The sequence below is a fragment of the Lissotriton vulgaris genome, chromosome 9 (assembly GCF_964263255.1).
Source record: "Lissotriton vulgaris chromosome 9, aLisVul1.2, whole genome shotgun sequence".
NCBI classification, from domain to species: Eukaryota; Metazoa; Chordata; class Amphibia; order Caudata; family Salamandridae; genus Lissotriton; species Lissotriton vulgaris.
Window position 1 is genome coordinate 989,153,315 of NC_141697.1, and position 19,628 is coordinate 989,172,942.

The following is a 19,628-nucleotide window of genomic DNA, read 5'->3' on the forward strand; positions in this document are numbered from 1 at the left end:
GCACCGGCCCCTGCACCATTTCAACACGCCACGTCAGATGTCCTGCCCCAATTCAGCGACTTGGAGGACCCTGCAACAGCCTCTCCGAGGTGGAAGATCTGGATTGAGCGCCTCAACAACTACTTCGTCGCCACCTGCAAAAAAGATGAAGTGGTAAAAAGGTCCCTACTATTACACTACGCTGGAGACAAGATATTCAAGCTCTTCAAACACCTGCCCAACACCGGAGCTGCCACAGACTACAACGATGCGGTGGGCGCGCTCGACGCACATTTTGACCCACAATTGAACCCTGACTTCGAAAGGTTCAAGCTGCGCCAAGCCCGCCAGAGAGAGGGAGAGTCGATGGACACAATCTACGCCCGCCTCTGCGAACTTGCCAGCACGTGCATGGAGGATGACCAACCGAAGGAGATCAGAGCGCAACTGATCCAAGAATGCCGCGACAAGACACTAAGGGGCCTCATCCTGCGTCAGACGAAGATCGCACTCGCAGATTTGCTAATCTTAGCGAGGTCACACGACCTGTCTGTAGCCAGGGTGAATGAAATGGATCAGGCACTTATCAAGCCACAAGGACGGTCAGACGGTATCAAGACAGAGTGGGCCGACGCTCTCCGAACCAAACCGAGAGGAGACGCGTTCAGAAAACCAAGGCCAGACACTTCCAAATCGAGATGTGGATACTGTGGGCACGAGCCACAGGCCGCAAAAGACTGCCTCGCCCAAGGGAAGACTTGCACCAGCTGCGGGATACCCAATCACTTTGCTGTTGTGTGCTGGAGGTGCACCAGAGGCTGGGACTTCCGAAACTCGAGGACCGCAACGCGAGCTATACAACAGCTATCAGTGATGGAAGCCATGCCACCTGGAGACACACCGAGAAAGGACAGGAAACACCTACTGACAAACGAAGACTCCTCAGAAGAGGAAGAGGAGGAGGTATACCTGGTATCATTTGGGAGAGAACTCAAACAACGCCAACGGCCACAGCCAACATGCAAGGTTCATGTTGTGGGAACAGAAATAAAGGCGGTCATCGACACGGGAGCAACAGTGAATGTCATGGGCCTCCAACAATACAGCCGTCTACGCCCTCGCCCTCCAGTAGTGCTGTCCAAACCCAAGATCTACGCATATGGAGCAGACACGCCCCTACCGCTGAAGGGAAAAAACTCGGTTCCCATCAAGCCAGACGATCTCAAAATACTAGCAACCATCCATGTCATCGACAGAGAAGCGGATACCCTCCTAAGTAGTTACACTGCGGAGGACTTGAGGCTCATCTCCTTTGCCAGGAGGATCCAGACATACCAAGTAGAAGAGCTCCTCAGACAATTCCCCGAGCTATTTCAAGGTCTCGGGTGCATCAAGTGTGACCCAATCAAATTGCACATCGACTAGTCAGTGGCCCCAGTCACTCTGTGACATAGGAGGATTCCCTTCAACCTGCGGCCGCTCGTGGAGAAGGAGCTGGAAGCCCTAGAGAAGCAAGAGGTCATTGAAAAATTGTCTGGGCCGATGCCCTGGGTATCCCGATGGTCATCGTTGAGAAGCCAAAACATCCAGGATCCATACATCTATGCATCGATATGCGGCTGCCCAATAAAGCAATCAGGAAGGAGCGCCACATAACACCAACAATAGATCACATCATCGCAGATGTCAACGGATCTAAGTGGTTTTCTAAAATTGATTTAAAGGCAGGGTATCACCAGCTACCCCTGTCCGAAGAGAGGCGATACATCACTACATTCAGCACCCACCTGGGGCTCAGGAGGTACAAACGGCTGAACTTTGGGATATCCTCGGCGGCTGAAGTATTCCAAAACAGGATACGGAGCTGCTATCGGGACAACCAGCCGTGCTAAACATGAAGGAAGATATTCTCATCCACTCAGCAACAGCCGCTGATCATCACAAACACCTCCACGCCACCCTGAAGCGCCTCAGCGAGTACGGAGCTACACAAAGACAAATGTCAGTTTTCCAGCTGTCCCTTGAGTTCTTTGGGTACGTGTTCAACCAGGAAGGCATCCAAGTGGACCCGAGGAATTCGCAGGCCATCAAGGATGCCCCAGCGCCAACAACACTGACGGAGCTACGGAACTTCCTGGGCATGGCTACGTACTGTGGGAGGTTTATTCCCGGTCTGGCCACCCGAGCGGAACTGCCGTGAGCCCTCACAAAGGTCGATGCCATGTGGCAGTGGTGTCCGAAGGAAGAGGAAGCCTTCCAAGGCATCAAAGACGTCCTCCTCGGACAAGCAACGCTGGCCTACTTTGACCCGGCACGGAAGACAGAGGAACTGGTTGATGCAAGCCTGGTGGGGCTAGGAGCAGTACTAGCCCAAGAACATGAGCCAGGCCGTTGGGCTGTCTTAGCATTTGCAAGTAAGTCGCTCACACCCACAGAGATGAGATACGCACAGATTGAACGAGAAGCTCTAGCCATCAAGTGGGCGTGCAGTCATTTTCATTTGTACCTCAAAGGACAACCGTTCACCATGGTCACATACCACCAGCCTCTTGTTCCCCTCTTCAAGGGGACGGCGCCTCACCAACCTCCACGCATTGAACGCTGGGCGGTCCAACTGCAACCCTACGAGACGGAGGTAGTGTACCGGCCCGGAGCTAAGAACCCGGCCGACTTCCTGTCAAGACACCCCATTCCTTCGGAAACATCGGAGGACACAGACGACACCGAGCATTACGCCCGCCTGATATCACTGGCAGCCTGCCCACAGAACATGAGCCTCACCGACATGAAAGACGCCGCCGCCACCGATGAAGTATACACCCGGACCCTGCGAGCTGTCCAAAACGGATCCTGGACGGACTACCTCTGCCAAACCAACTCCTGGTGCCCAGAGGACCGTGACAACCTGACAAAGATGTGGCGAGTGCAGCATGAGCTCAGCGCCACCAATGACGGAATCCTGCTGAGAGGGCCCAGATTGGTAATACCGCAAGGACTGCAGCACCGGGAGGTCCAGCTAGCCCATGGTGGACACCAAGGGGTGACCAAGATGAAAGCTCGGATGAGAGAAAAGGTCTGGTTCCCCGAGTTAGAGAGCATGGTCGAAGACTACGTCCACCCCTGCCCGCCGTGCCAGCTGACCAGTGCCCCAGAGAGACGAATACCTGTAATCACGGAGGATGCCTGCACCATCCCCTGGTCCAAAGTGAGCGTGGATTTCGGGAGCTTTCCTGGAGGAAGACACACGCTGGTAATCATCGATGTGTATAAAAGGTATCCCATAGTAGAGCCCGTCGTGTCCATGGCGTTTTATCATGTGGGACCAGTCCTAGGGAAAGTCTTTGCCATGTCTGGTTTCCCCCAAGAGGTGCGCAGCGACAACGGACCACCGTTCCAAGGGGCAGATTATGGCTCATTCCTACAACAGTGAATGATCCACCACAGACGGATCACCCCTCAGTGGCCGCAAGCCAACGGTGACGTCGAACGTTTTATGCGCACCCTGAACAAAATGTTCCGTATCGCGGCAGTTGAACAAGCAGACCCAGAACAAAGACTCCATGAGTTCCTGAGGGAATATCGGAGCACACCTCACTGCACGACCCAGAGGAGCACGTGGTCCAAGGACCACGAAGGGATTTGCTTCCCACTTGCCCAGGGTGGGCGCCCCCCCTGTTGGAAGAAGAAGAAGTGCAAAGACTAAAAGCCCGCCATAACCAACAAGCCAGCATCCGTCGCCATGCAACCCCGAGATCACTCCGTGCAGGGGCCACTGTCCTTATCCAAGACCGCCGTCTGGGAGGAAAGTTCTGAACCAATTATGAGCCAGGTACCTGGACAGTCGCCACAAGCCGGGGAACCATGGTAACTGATGGGATATAAATATGATAAATACATGTTATTGGCCTAGTATATACCATATAACCTTATAATTCTCGTTAGTGTAGCATTGCCTACATTGTATTATTATAGTTAGAAACAATTCACTTTAGCGCTGCTTAGGCCTATTGATGTGACTGGAGCCATCTTGTTTCATTTCTCTGTCTGAAATACTGTTTCCCTGAAATCACGTGATTAGGCTCTCTGCACGAAACCACGATGGCGGAAATTACTGTCTGCCCTACTCGTTGGTCTGTAGCTCAGGGAAACCCAAGGTCACACCTGTCCTTCTTGTGGGATGTGCACATTCTAGCAGAGCCCGTTCCTGTCCTCCCCGAGCTACAGATAGAAAGGGAGGCACCTTACTGACCTCCCCCGGAATAGCTTAGGCCCAGCTACTAGCAATCAATTGTGCCTTATATGGGTCTTCCTGCTGGCTCACTGACAAGTTGTATCTTTCCTAGTAAGGTGTCGTCGTGCTATGTGTGAAACGTATATATGCTTTGCCTTGTTTGTATGATGTCAGTCTCCTCTGCGCACCTCCGAGGGTTGTGTAGACTGAGGCTCCCCTGCCAGGGCCTGTATCTGCAGAAAAAACGATTGAACTTTCTCCATTGCCGACTGACTTATTATTTATGTGTAATATATATATGGGCTATTGGTGAGTATAGTGCTTTAGTATAATTGTGGTTTCCTTCAGTTGGCGACTCCGCCGGGACTCCGCGATAGGGTCGTCCCCTCCTGTCAACAGGAGTAGAAGGGACAGGGAGGAGTTCTAGCCGAGTGGGTGGACGGAAAAAGGATCCTGATTTGAAACACCCGTTTGTGGTACGAAAACAAGAAATTCCACTCTCGAGCCCAGTATCCCTCTTAGCTGCTGAAGACCCTTCGCCGGAGTCCTACGGGCTTAACCCGAGAAAGAAGCAGGCTGTGCCGGTCTGTCTAGGAGTCAGCAGTGGAGAATTCGCAATCGACCTGAGTGCACCAGGTGAGTGAATCTCTGATTGTAGAAACAATTGGAAGAAGTGTTCTCTGAGTAGCGGTTAACTGCATTCTGAAGGTGGCCGGGGAAGCCGGACCACAATGGGAATCTGAGGGTCTGACGTTGCGGCGGAGGGGCTGCACGGGTAGATGCCTCACGGACTTGTTTGGTGAACACTTCAGACAACGCCTGATGCCTTAGCGGTGTATTGTGATACTCGCTCGGCCGAATCCTCGTCGGGAAAGCCCTGCTGGGTAAGCTAGGGTTCTGGAGCTACTTGCCCAGATGCCCGGCCCAACCAGAACAGGACCATGGGATGGCCTGTAAGAGGGTTCGTGGTTCGCCTACCAGGTGATCTCAGAACAGTCTAGCGACTGCTCCTTTTTGGTTGTTGAATTTGGTTGGTCTGGAATTCTGTTGAATCGGTTCCCCGAACAGGAGTCGACGGGCTCTGTTCGTTCTGAAGACATGTCGTCTGCATAGAATACGTATTCCGTACTGAAAGAGTTATTGCCTTGTGACGCTTTACAGCACTTTATTGCAAAAAGATTGAAGAATATGAGAAAGTGAGTGGTGATGAGGACGTGTACGAATGTGAATGGTTTTTAGATTATCTGAATAGAATTGTGTGACCATTACAATAATTTCTTGTTTTAGTAAAATATGTTTTGGGTGCTGCTGTCGGCGAAATAAGCGGCTGGAAGAAAGACAGCCTGCCCCTCCAGAGGGCAGCCCCAGTTTTGATATGTATGTGAAACACGGTCTTACCCCAATTTTGTTTAATACAATTTGGAACAAATACACAAGGGATAATTCGGACTTACAATGGCCTCTAACAGGGTCGTTCTATGAGAAAAAGATTAGTTACATCCAGGATAAATTGTTTATGAAGAAAAGCCATCAGTCGATGTTTGACTCTTTGAACTTATGGTTGAAGGAGGCAAAACGACGACGGATAAGAGAAGAGAAATTGGGAAAGGTAAAATCGGGACAGACAGTCACCCAGAAAGCTATAGCTTATGATAAATGAAAGGTTGAGGAGAATAACGCACAAATGGGTAGACGGTTCTGCTTAGAGACGGACAAGAGCTATGTAACTCGACCCGAGGCTGGGGATGAAACAGAGGACTTATTAGAAGCCCGACCACCCCCCCCTTATGCCCCGCAGGGATTGTACCCAGCCGTGCCTTTGTTGCTGGCAGGCCAAGGTGGAGCAGCATCCACCGCGGGGGCCCCGGTGACGGCTGCCACGGCTCCTGCTGATGGATCAGTACGAAGTGCGTTACTTCCCCCTCCCACTCTCCGATCAGCTACCTTACCATTGATAACTTTACAGCCGGACGCGGCTGTCCCTTCCCCCTTACATCCTGTATTTCTCTCCCCTCCGACTCAAGCCGCTATAGATCCCTGATATGCGGCCTATCTACATACCACACCCAAACGCCTTAGACCGGACTTGAGTGATCAGCGAGTCTATACTAGGTCGCCACTGGGTGCTGAGGAAAGCAAGGCCATAGTGATTCAAGCATCCCAGTGGATGCGAAATGCCATTTACACCTTGGAAGATATTTGGAGTACCATGAAAGATTTTGAACCGGTTGCGCAGCAACTGGCTTTGGAAAATATGGCGATTCGATTAATTTCGCTATGGGAGCAGTGTTTTGAGGAAGGAATTCCTCCTCAAATACTGCGGGATATAAGGGATCGAGCTTTTAAATTTAAATTACAGGCTGATGAAGTATATCAGAACGTAGCGACTTTGGTGCAGTATCGTGAAGGAATGCACCAAAAGTGCGCCGATTGGGGAACTCAGCACCCCATGAGAGAGGTACATCCCCTCTTCTATTCTGAACTACCCGAGATAAAGGACGCTAATGGCCAAGTAACTAGGGCTCGCGTAGATGCTAGTCTTCAGGAACAGTGGCTTTATACCCCTTGGAAACGAAGCAAAGTCCTTACATTGAAGGCTCAGCTTCCCGATCCCCGTAAAAATCCCACTGCTTACTATAAGGAATTGACTGAGGCCGCCAATTCCGCTATTATGACAATACCCGATATTGAGCTGTTCTTTGGCCTCTTGATCCCGGTAGATATTTGGAGACAGATTCATGACACGGACCATGCCCCCGAATTAGGAGGAACATGGGACCAATTGAAAACCTGGGACAAAGAACAGAAACCTGGAGAAAAACCCAGAGATGAGGTACTAACAGTGCCAGCGAAGATTATCACTTATATGCAAACTCTCCTCCCTCTTAGGAAAGTTGATTGGGACAAATTGACCGCTTGCAGACAGAAGGATGAAAGTGTGTCAGATTTCTTTACCCGGTTTGAGAAAGTCTTTATAGACTTTAGTGGACAAGACCTATCCACGGAAGGCTGGATACGATTGTTTGTAAATAGGTTTGTTACAAATTTACTCCCCGAGGTTATGACCAGTCTCCTGGCTGCCGAGAGTACGTGGACTACAGCTGCCCCTTCAGTGATTCTCAGTATGGCCCAATATTATGAACATCGAGAGAATGAAAGTAAAGACAAGTCAGAAAAGAAAAATAAGGAATTGAAAACTAGGGTCCTGTTGCAGCAGGTTAGCAGGGGCCAGAATTCAGGACGGGGTGGGCGCGGTTCATTCCAGAGGGGTGCAATGGCAGGAAGAGGTGGTGGAGGTCCCCCGAACATTGGTATAAATCAATGTTCCTATTGCAAACAGGAAGGACACTGGAAGGCAGATTGCCCTCTATGGCTGCCAAGATATGGGGGAAATAGAGGCCGAGGAAGGGGTCGAGGGAATATAGATCGGAATTGTATGAGACGAGAAGAGATGCACCGCGAGTATTCTCGGAAAAATTACTTTGACAGTCCCCAAGGCAGACAGTACTATAACGAGAGTTATAGGGATAATGGGTAGGACGGGCAGGATTATGCATGAGACAGCCAAGGACAGAGCGGGGCCACATTACAGTACCAATTGACCAGGAGGGACCTTATGTACAAGGGGAACTGTTGGGAACATCAGGAAAATTTCTAGTGGATACTGGGGCAATGAATAGCTCAGTTGCCCATACACTGGTCCCAGGGGCTGCTCTGTCTGGCCAAAATAACGGTGCACAGATATAATATCGAGTCCAAAATATCGTTTGGACATAATATCGAGTAAAAAACTATAGACTGGACAAAATATCGACTGGACAGAATATCGACTACAAAAATATCGTTTTTAAGGTAAGTGAAGTAATATCGACTGTATAAAATATAGATAGCAAAAATATCGAATTTTTAATAATATATAATATTTTATAGTGTATTTTTATGTAATAATATGTGTGAAAAGTGTGTATTAATGTTATAAATAATTTTATTAAATGAATTTCGTTTTTATAATAATTGCGTAATGTAATTCTGTAGCGGGTTGTGGGTTTATAGGGGAATAGGGTGGGAAGTAATTTAATTATAATTAATTAAATATGTAAATTAATTAATTGATATTAATTTAAAATTAATTGTAAATTAATTTATATGTGTTAATTAATTTAATAGTAATTGCAAATTAATTAATAATAATTGATTAATTGGTAAATATGTAAATTTTACTAATTTAATGCAGTAGCAGGTTGTGGGATTATAGGGGAATAGGGTGGGAAGTAATTTAATTAATAATAATTAAATATGTTAGATATTAGATATTCATGATACTTGCCGGGGCCTTTGGAGTCATATTCACTTGCTGTCTGTGTCTCCATTGTGGCCCGGCCTGTTGCTCCTTCTGCGCAGCTAAGATAACGTCAGCCTTGACCGTCTCCCAACAGGCCAAGGTCAACAAACAAATGATCCAATAGGAGGTCTCAGACTTTATGCAGATGGATGAGGGTGTGTTCGTAGAATAGAACTAGTTATATTGGCTATAATAGGCCAAAAGGGCCGTCTGATGGGATATAAATATGATAAATACATGTTATTGGCCTAGTATATACCATATAACCTTATAATTCTCGTTAGTGTAGCATTGCGCACATTGTAATATTATAGTTAGGAACGATTCACTTTAGCGCTGCTTAGGCCTATTGATGTGACTGGAGCCATCTTGTTTCATTTCTCTGTCTGAAATACTGTTTCCCTGAAATCACGTGATTAGGCTCTCTGCACGAAACCACGATGGCGGACCTTACTGTCTGCCCTACTCGTTGGTCTGTAGCTCAGGGAAACCCAAGGTCAAACCTGTCCTTCTTGTGGGATGCGCACATTCTAGCAGAGCCCGTTCCTGTCCTCCCCGAGCTAAAGATAGAAAGGGAGGCACCTTACTGACCTCCCCCAGAATAGCTTAGGCCCAGCTACTAGCAATCAATTGTGACTTATATGGGTCTTCCTGCTGGCTCACTGACAAGTTGTATCTTTCCTAGTAAGGTGTCATCGTGCTTTGTGTGAAACGTATATATGCTTTGCCCTGTTTGTATGATATTTACAACAAGGGGTGGTGAGGGACAGAGTCTCTGAATTAAGCAGAAAGCTCTCACCCAGTCAAGAGATCAGGGCTAGATCCAACACCGTTTTTTAGCTCACTGCACCATCCCAGTTTCAGAACCTGGCTGTATGCAAATTAGTCTGTTCCTGTCCCAGTGCATGATGGGAACAGGGCAAACCAAACTACAAAAGCCAATTCTTACACTGGGAAGGAAACAAGCTCCCGGGGACCGGTTTCTGGCATTACAGCCGTCTTCGGCCCGGTTTGCTTGAATCCTGATGGTGCAATGAGCAAGGGTCTCACATCTGAGAATACCCTTCCACGCTTAGGGTGGACAAAAATATTTACAACAAGGGGTGGTGAGGGACAGAGTCTCTGAATTAAGCAGAAAGCTCTCACCCAGTCAAGAGATCAGGGCTAGATCCAACACCGTTTTTTAGCTCACTGCACCATCCCAGTTTCAGAACCTGGCTGTATGCAAATTAGTCTGTTCCTGTCCCAGTGCATGATGGGAACAGGGCAAACCAAACTACAAAAGCCAATTCTTACACTGGGAAGGAAACAAGCTCCCGGGGACCGGTTTCTGGCATTACAGCCGTCTTCGGCCCGGTTTGCTTGAATCCTGATGGTGCAATGAGCAAGGGTCTCACATCTGAGAATACCCTTCCACGCTTAGGGTGGACAAAAATATTTACAACAAGGGGTGGTGAGGGACAGAGTCTCTGAATTAAGCAGAAAGCTCTCACCCAGTCAAGAGATCAGGGCTAGATCCAACACCGTTTTTTAGCTCACTGCACCATCCCAGTTTCAGAACCTGGCTGTATGCAAATTAGTCTGTTCCTGTCCCAGTGCATGATGGGAACAGGGCAAACCAAACTACAAAAGCCAATTCTTACACTGGGAAGGAAACAAGCTCCCGGGGACCGGTTTCTGGCATTACAGCCGTCTTCGGCCCGGTTTGCTTGAATCCTGATGGTGCAATGAGCAAGGGTCTCACATCTGAGAATACCCTTCCACGCTTAGGGTGGACAAAAATATTTACAACAAGGGGTGGTGAGGGACAGAGTCTCTGAATTAAGCAGAAAGCTCTCACCCAGTCAAGAGATCAGGGCTAGATCCAACACCGTTTTTTAGCTCACTGCACCATCCCAGTTTCAGAACCTGGCTGTATGCAAATTAGTCTGTTCCTGTCCCAGTGCATGATGGGAACAGGGCAAACCAAACTACAAAAGCCAATTCTTACACTGGGAAGGAAACAAGCTCCCGGGGACCGGTTTCTGGCATTACAGCCGTCTTCGGCCCGGTTTGCTTGAATCCTGATGGTGCAATGAGCAAGGGTCTCACATCTGAGAATACCCTTCCACGCTTAGGGTGGACAAAAATATTTACAACAAGGGGTGGTGAGGGACAGAGTCTCTGAATTAAGCAGAAAGCTCTCACCCAGTCAAGAGATCAGGGCTAGATCCAACACCGTTTTTTAGCTCACTGCACCATCCCAGTTTCAGAACCTGGCTGTATGCAAATTAGTCTGTTCCTGTCCCAGTGCATGATGGGAACAGGGCAAACCAAACTACAAAAGCCAATTCTTACACTGGGAAGGAAACTAGCTCCAGGGGACCGGTTTCTGGCATTACAGCCTCTTCGGCCCGGTTTGCTTGAATCCTGATGGGGCAGTGAGATAAATAACGGTGATGGATCAAGCCCTGATCTTTGGACTGGGTAAGAGTGGTCTGCTTAGTTCAGACACTCTGTTCATCACCACCCCCTTTTCTGAATCGTTTTTGGCCACTATAGGTGTGGCAGGGTATACTCAGACATGAGTCCCTTTCTCACTGCTCCATCAGGATTCAAGCAAGCCGGGCCGAAGACGGCTGAAATGCCAGAAACCGGTCCCCGGTAGCTTGTCTCCTTTCTGGTGAAGAATTGGCTTGGTAGTTTAGTCTGCCCTGTTCCCATGATGCACTGGGCCAGGGACAGACTGATTTGCATATAGCCAGGTTCTGAGCTGGGATGGGGCAGTGAGATAAATAACGGTGATGGATCAAGCCCTGATCTTTGGACTGGGTAAGAGTGGTCTGCTTAGTTCAGACACTCTGTTCATCACCACCCCCTTTTCTGAATCGTTTTTGGCCACTATAGGTGTGGCAGGGTATACTCAGACATGAGTCCCTCTCTCACTGCTCCATCAGGATTCAAGCAAGCCGGGCCGAAGACGGCTGAAATGCCAGAAACCGGTCCCCGGTAGCTTGTCTCCTTTCTGGTGAAGAATTGGCTTGGTAGTTTAGTCTGCCCTGTTCCCATGATGCACTGGGCCAGGGACAGACTGATTTGCATATAGCCAGGTTCTGAGCTGGGATGGGGCAGTGAGATAAATAACGGTGATGGATCAAGCCCTGATCTTTGGACTGGGTAAGAGTGGTCTGCTTAGTTCAGACACTCTGTTCATCACCACCCCCTTTTCTGAATCGTTTTTGGCCACTATAGGTGTGGCAGGGTATACTCAGACATGAGTCCCTTTCTCACTGCTCCATCAGGATTCAAGCAAGCCGGGCCGAAGACGGCTGAAATGCCAGAAACCGGTCCCCGGTAGCTTGTCTCCTTTCTGGTGAAGAATTGGCTTGGTAGTTTAGTCTGCCCTGTTCCCATGATGCACTGGGCCAGGGACAGACTGATTTGCATATAGCCAGGTTCTGAGCTGGGATGGGGCAGTGAGATAAATAACGGTGATGGATCAAGCCCTGATCTTTGGACTGGGTAAGAGTGGTCTGCTTAGATCAGACACTCTGTTCATCACCACCCCCTTTTCTGAATCGTTTTTGGCCACTATAGGTGTGGCAGGGTATACTCAGACATGAGTCCCTTTCTCACTGCTCCATCAGGATTCAAGCAAGCCGGGCCGAAGACGGCTGAAATGCCAGAAACCGGTCCCCGGTAGCTTGTCTCCTTTCTGGTGAAGAATTGGCTTGGTAGTTTAGTCTGCCCTGTTCCCATGATGCACTGGGCCAGGGACAGACTGATTTGCATATAGCCAGGTTCTGAGCTGGGATGGGGCAGTGAGATAAATAACGGTGATGGATCAAGCCCTGATCTTTGGACTGGGTAAGAGTGGCCTGCTTAGTTCAGACACTCTGTTCATCACCACCCCCTTTTCTGAATCGTTTTTGGCCACTATAGGTGTGGCAGGGTATACTCAGACATGAGTCCCTTTCTCATTGCTCCATCAGGATTCAAGCAAGCCGGGCCGAAGACGGCTGAAATGCCAGAAACCGGTCCCCGGTAGCTTGTCTCCTTTCTGGTGAAGAATTGGCTTGGTAGTTTAGTCTGCCCTGTTCCCATGATGCACTGGGCCAGGGACAGACTGATTTGCATATAGCCAGGTTCTGAGCTGGGATGGGGCAGTGAGATAAATAACGGTGATGGATCAAGCCCTGATCTTTTTACTGGGTAAGAGTGGTCTGCTTAGTTCAGACACTCTGTTCATCACCACCCCCTTTTCTGAATCGTTTTTGGCCACTATAGGTGTGGCAGGGTATACTCAGACATGAGTCCCTTTCTCACTGCTCCATCAGGATTCAAGCAAGCCGGGCCGAAGACGGCTGAAATGCCAGAAACCGGTCCCCGGTAGCCTGTCTCCTTTCTGGTGAAGAATTGGCTTGGTAGTTTAGTCTGCCCTGTTCCCATGATGCACTGGGCCAGGGACAGACTGATTTGCATATAGCCAGGTTCTGAGCTGGGATGGGGCAGTGAGATAAATAATGGTGATGGATCAAGCCCTGATCTTTGGACTGGGTAAGAGTGGTCTGCTTAGTTCAGACACTCTGTTCATCACCACCCCCTTTTCTGAATCGTTTTTGGCCACTATAGGTGTGGCAGGGTATACTCAGACATGAGTCCCTTTCTCACTGCTCCATCAGGATTCAAGCAAGCTTGGCCAAAGACGGCTGAAATGCCGGAAACCGGTCCCCGGTAGCTTGTCTCCTTTCTGGTGAAGAATTGGCTTGGTAGTTTAGTCTGCCCTGTTCCCATGATACACTGGGCCAGGGACAGACTGATTTGCATATAGCCAGGTTCTGAGCTGGGATGGGGCAGTGAGATAAATAACGGTGATGGATCAAGCCCTGATCTTTGGACTGGGTAAGAGTGGTCTGCTTAGTTCAGACACTCTGTTCATCACCACCCCCTTTTCTGAATCCTGTTTGTATGATGTCAGTCTCCTCTGCGCACCTCCGAGGTTTGTGTAGACTGAGGCTCCCCTGCCAGGGCCTGTATCTGCAGAATAAACGATTGAACTTTCTCCATTGCCGACTGACTTATTATTTATGTGTAATATATATATGGGCTATTGGTGAGTATAGTCCATTAGTATAATTGTGGTTCCTTCAGTAATGGCTCGGAGGGGAGGAGAAGAAGTGTCCTGGAACATCTCTTGGTTCAAGGAGGTCCCAGCAGCACAACCCAAGAGGGCCTCCAAGGACCAACCAAGTCCAACCACCACCCCTGAGCACTGTGTGGGTCCCATGATTGCTGCGCCGCGATCTGCCCCCGCGCAAGCATCCCGGCACCCCCGAATGCCTTGAAACCCCCACACAACACTTAGTACCTGCGAGTACCAGCCCAATTCAAAGCACCTTTACAGAAACAATGAATCATACGTGTGTAAATCAGTATATAGTATATGCTATATAAGACAATCAGGATTCAAAGGTAAAGGAATCACATCTTCCTGAGATAGGCAGCCTATTTTCAGATTGCTTGGTCTGGAAAAGCACAAACTCAGGATTAAAATCCTAACACAGTGATTGGATTTGGCTTTACTTCAATCAATCAATCAATCAGGGGTTTGTAAAGCGCAGCTACTCACCCGCGAGGGTTTCAAGGCGTTAAGGGAGAGGGGGCAGCTCCGATGAGTGCTGGGGTCATCCGAAGAGCCAGGTCTTGAGGTCCTTCCTTAACTGGAGCAGTGTAGGGACTTGCCAGAGGTGGAGTGGAGGTCACTTCAGGCCTTGGCTGCGAGGTAGGAGAAGCACTTCCCTCCCGTTCAGGTTTTGTAGATGCATGGGATGGTGGCCACAGAGAGGTCAGCTGATTGGAGGTGTCTCTTGGGTGCATGGAAGAAGAGGCAGTTGCTTAGGTGTGCTGGTACAATGTTGTGGAGGGCCTTGTATGCGTGAGTGAGGAGCTTGAAGGTTATTATTCTTTCGATGGGGAGCCAGTGGAGATTGCGGAAGTGTTGGGTGATGTGGTTGTGACGGGCGATGTCTAGCAACAGTCTGGCTACGGCGTTCTGGACGGTCTGGAGTTTGCAGAGTAGTTTCTTATTGATTCCGGCGTAGTGGGTGTTTCCGTAGTCCAGACTGCTACTAATGAGGGTGTGCGTGACTGTTTTTCTGGATTCGTATGGGATCCATCTGAACATTTTTCGGAGTATGCGGAGGGTGTTGAAGCAAGCGGAGGATACAGCGTTGATCTGGTGGTTCATCATGAGCGATGAGTCAAGCATGATGCAGAGGTTTTGTGCGTGGTCCGTTGCAGTGGGGGGGTTTCCGAGGGCATGGAAGCACCAGGTGTCATCCCAAGCTGAGGGGGTAGAGCCAAGAATGAAGACTTCTGTGTTCTCGAAGTTGAGTTTCAGGCAGCTCTTCATCCAGGTGGTGACGGCTTTCATCCCTTCTTGGAAGTTGTGCGTGGTGATGTTGGGTTGTTTGGTGTGGGAGAGGATGAGATGGGTGTCATCGGCATAGGAGACGATGTTGAGCCCCTGGTTTCTGACAATGATTGCAAGGGGTGCAACGTGAATGTTGAAGAGGGTGGGGGCTGAGGGAGGATCCCTGGGGCACTTCACATCTGGTCTCTGTTGGTTCCGAGAGATAGGGCAGGAGCTGGACTCGCTGAGTTCTGCCTGTGAGATATGAGCATACCCAGTCAAGGGCCTTGCTATGGACACCAGCGATGTGGAGACTGGTGGCTAGTGTGCGGTGGGGCACGATGTCGAAGGCAGTTGAGAGGTCCTAGAGGATGAGGGCTGCTGCCTGGCCCTGGTCGAGGAGGGAGCGGACATTTTTGTGGTGGTGAGTAGGGTGTTCTCTGTGCTGTGGTTGCTTCGGAATCCAGTTTGGGAGATGTCCAGGACATTGTTGGCTTCTGTGAATTTTGCGAGCTGGGTGTTGACCGCCTTTTCAATGACCGTGGCTGTGAATGGAAGCAGGGAGTTGAGCCTGAAGTTCCGATCCGTCCATCGGTCTGCGGGGTTTCTTCAGAAAGGGGTGATTTTGGCATGTTTTAGTCGTCGGGGAATGTGGCAGTTTCGAGGGAGCAGTTGATCATCTGGCGTAGTTTTGATGTAATGGCCGTGGTGGGTCTGTGGAAGATGTGTGGTGGTCAGGGGTCTGAGGGTGCTCCAGGGTGGATGCTCTTCATGGTCTTTAGAATCTCTTCTGTCGTGAGCGGGGTCAAGGTGAGCTGGGTCTGTTGGGTGGCATCGCTAGGGGTGGGATCTGGAGCGGTGAGGAGATCTTGGTTGTCGAAGTTGTCATAGATCATCTTAATCATGAGGTGAAGAAAGGTGCTAAGTCTGCTGCAGAGGTCCTGGGAGGTTGGGACGTCTATTTTTTCCTGTTGGGTTTGGCAAATTCCTTGATGATGGAGAAGAGTTCTTTGGTGTTGTGGACATAGGTGAGGATTCTGTCTTGGAGGAATTTCTTCTTTGTGAATTTGATGAGTTGGTGGTGTGCTGTGGTGGCTGCTCTGTAGGCGTTGCATGTTTCTGGGACTCTGTTGTTCCTCCGTGTCTTTTTGAGTCATTGGCAGGAGCGCTTGGATTCTTATAGTGCAGGGGTGAACCAGCTTGCTTTCTTGATATGTCGTCCGGTGGCTTTCTTGAGGGGGGCGAGTGTGTTGGCACAGTTCCCGATCAAGCGGGGCACATTGTGTGTCATGGTGTTAGCATCTGCCATTGTTGGTGGTGGGGTGCTGATGAAGGCAGAGGTTAGCTGGTCTTCGGTGACTTTGTTCCAGTTTCTGCGGGGGAGGTGGTGGGCGTGCTTGTGTATGGTGGGTTTTCTGAAGTAGAAGTGGATGCAGTAGTGGTCTGCCCAGAGGAGTTCCGGGGTGTGGCTGAAGGAGACCCTGTTTCCTTCTGTGAAGACGGGGTTGAGTGTTTGTCCTGCTCTGTATGTAGGGGCAGTGACCAGTGCTTCAGCCCTATGTTGGTGAGGTTCTCTAGGAGGGTGGTGATGTTGGGATCATCTTGGTTGTCCAGGTGGAAGTTCAGGTCTCCGAGTAGGATGCAGTCAGTGGAGGCAAGAGCGTGGGGTGCGATGACGTCGGAGACGGTGTCAGTAAAAGGAGCGCGGGCCCGGGCGGGCTGTAGATGAGGGTTTCACGGAGAGTCGTTTTAGGGTTGGTCTGGATCTGGAAGTGGAGGTGCTCCATGAGGGTCGTAGTGTTGTCTGGGCCGGTGGCTGTCATGTGGAGCCTGCTTTTGTGGGCAATGGCGATGCCTCCTCCTGAGCGTGTGGGCGGTCTTTCCGCAGGATTTTGTATCTGTCGGGAATGGCGGTGGTGGTGGCGATGTTGGGCGCGGTGTTGGCATTGGTCTAGGTTTCTATGAGGAAGGCGACGTTCGAGCGTGGGGGTGTTGAGCAGATCCCAGATTTCTATGGCGTGCTTGTGTAAGGAGGGCACATTGAGGAGGATGCAGTTCAGTGATTTGTGAGCGGTGATATCTGTTAGGCTGGGGGCTGCTGCTGGGGTCTGGAGGTGGGTGAAGGTGCAGCAGCAGCGTCGACAGGGGAGCGGACCTTGGGTGTTGCTCGGTGCCGAAAGCTGGCAGTTGTTGCTGTTTCTGGGGTTGAGAGTGTGGAGGGTGCTGGAGTCATAGCGGTGGCGAGTTAGAGGACCAGGGTCCCTGGCGCTGGTCATGGTCGGGTCGTGGTCAGGCGCAGCTAGGCTTGCCAGCATGGCCGTGCAGCAGCCCCCATTAAGTAGTGGTCGGGGAGAGGGCAGTCTGCTGGGAGGCGAGAGCGGGAAGGACACACTGGTGTGGGGAGGTGCCGCGGGGCCAGCAGTGGCGTGGAGTGAGAAGAGTGCAGATAGAGGAGGGAGAAAAGAGGAAAAAAGAGAGAAAAGAGCGCAGTGAGAGAAAAGAGAAAGGGGGCACAGAATAGCCAAGAGAGGCAGAAGAGCAGAGTGCTCTCCCAATGGACCACCAGGGATGAGACGCAGGCAGGAGCCTGCAGGTGGAGGAGAGCCTAGAAATTCAGTACATAGAGAGGTCAGGGGACAGCACTTAGTGGTGGGGCTGGACGGGGGCGCAGTCACGCTGACCAGGTCAGTGGAATAACTCTTCTGGCCGCGCAGCGGCCACCACCAAGTAGGGGTTGGGGGGGAAGGTGGTCAGATGGGAGGTGGGTATGGGAAGGACACACTGGAGGGGGAAGGGGGATGGGGGCAGTAGCAGCATGGGGCGGGAAGAGAGAGGAGAAAGAAAAGAGGGCAGAGAGAGCAGAGAGAGAAAAGAGGGTACAGAAAAGCCAAGAGAGGCAGAACAGCTGAAGAGCAGAGTGCTCTTCCACTGGACCACCAGGGATGAGGCGCAGGAAGGGCCTCGAACTCCCAGTAGTGTTAAGCACATGGAGAGCTCAGAGGTCTCAGGGAGCAGCACCTAGTGGTGTTGCTGTGCGGGTGAGAGCAGTGACCTTGAAAAGGTCCATATTATGATAGTAACTTATGAACTGCACGTTGCAAAAGTATCACTGTGATGAAAGCAGTAACCCACTTAGCTATCCACATAAAATACAGTTCTGTGATCTGATGGTACACATTGTTGGCATATTAACTATTTGTGCTACTTTATGATATATTTATAAAATCAGAAACCAAAACACTCATGTTGTGTCACAAAAGTATGAGATCCAAGCAGTAAGGATTTAGTTTGTGTAGACGTACAGTTTATTAACACGTTAAATATTCTTGGATTTGTCTGTACATTCCACTTTTACAGATTCTAGCTTCAAAAACAGCCGACACATGTTTCGTCACCACGTGACTATTCAAGGGTGTGAAATTATCACATGAGAATACAAAATTAAAACAAGTTTCAAATTATACAAAATTGGAAATATAAGCTAGAGGAAAAGACTGTGAAAAGTCAGAATAGTGATCATTGCCAGGGACAAGCAAAAGTTGAGCAATAATTCCAAATTAGGTTAATCCAAGTTGTGGGGACCCAGATGGTGAAATTAAAGTCAATACCCGTGATTCGATATAGAGTAAAGAAAAAAAAACCGAGAAGAAAGAGATTGTGATGTGATTTCACTACAGTCGATCCCAAAGTGAGGAGAGGTGTTACAGTGTACGGTACTGTAATCTTATCAGACCAACCTTAAGAAGGAAGCAGTCCAAAGGTATATGTAACTTGATTTAAAAAAAATCTAATTGTCCATAGCAAGATACGTAGGAGAATAATTTATCTCATGATAGGTAGTGTCATCCAATATCACTAGTAAAAGAAAGAAAGTATAACTAAGTTGTATTGCAAAGTATATGGAAATATATGGAAATAGGTTAGTAAACCTTGGTCTTATTCCCTTGGTTAGAAATACGTTTCTAAATCTGAGACATAGTTTTGCCAAGGAGCCCACCTCTTTATTAGTCAGTGTATTAAGTCGTCATTTGTCCCCAAAGCTGCCAAGCGTACTGTAGGAGAGAAGGGTCTGCTTCCTATGGTTACCCCCACTTTTTGCTATGCTTTACTGTTTTTTTCGACTTTAGTCTGGCTGTGGCCCTGCTAATCATGACCACAGCCTAGCTGTTCTCTCTCTAAATGTATACCATGTACTTTAGGTACAAACCAGATTGGTTACTGGGTTACCCTTGTGATTCCCTGTAGATGGTACCTTAGGTACCCAGGGTATAGGTACCCCAGAGGCCTACCAGGGGCTAAAGCATGTATTATGCCACCCCTGGGAAGCTTTCCAAAATGAGACCTCAGATCTGCACTTGTAGCCTGGGTAAGGTGGTGTAAGCACCCCTTACATAGATATAGTATACCTATATCTACCTATACATATAGACACATTTTAACCTATAAGTCACTCCTATGGCAGGCCTTGACAATCCTGAAGGCAGAGTGCTTGGCTTTGTGCGAGAGTGCCCTAGCATGAGCCGAGCCCCTCTGCAGCTTTCGTAATCCCTTCCTTATAGCTGTTCTATGATATAGCCATACCATATACTCTTTAGTGCATTATAATCCTCGCGGTTAATGCTAACTTTGGTTTCGCTTTATCAAAACATGTTGCGTTTGGTGTCAAACACTTTGGAATCCTACCC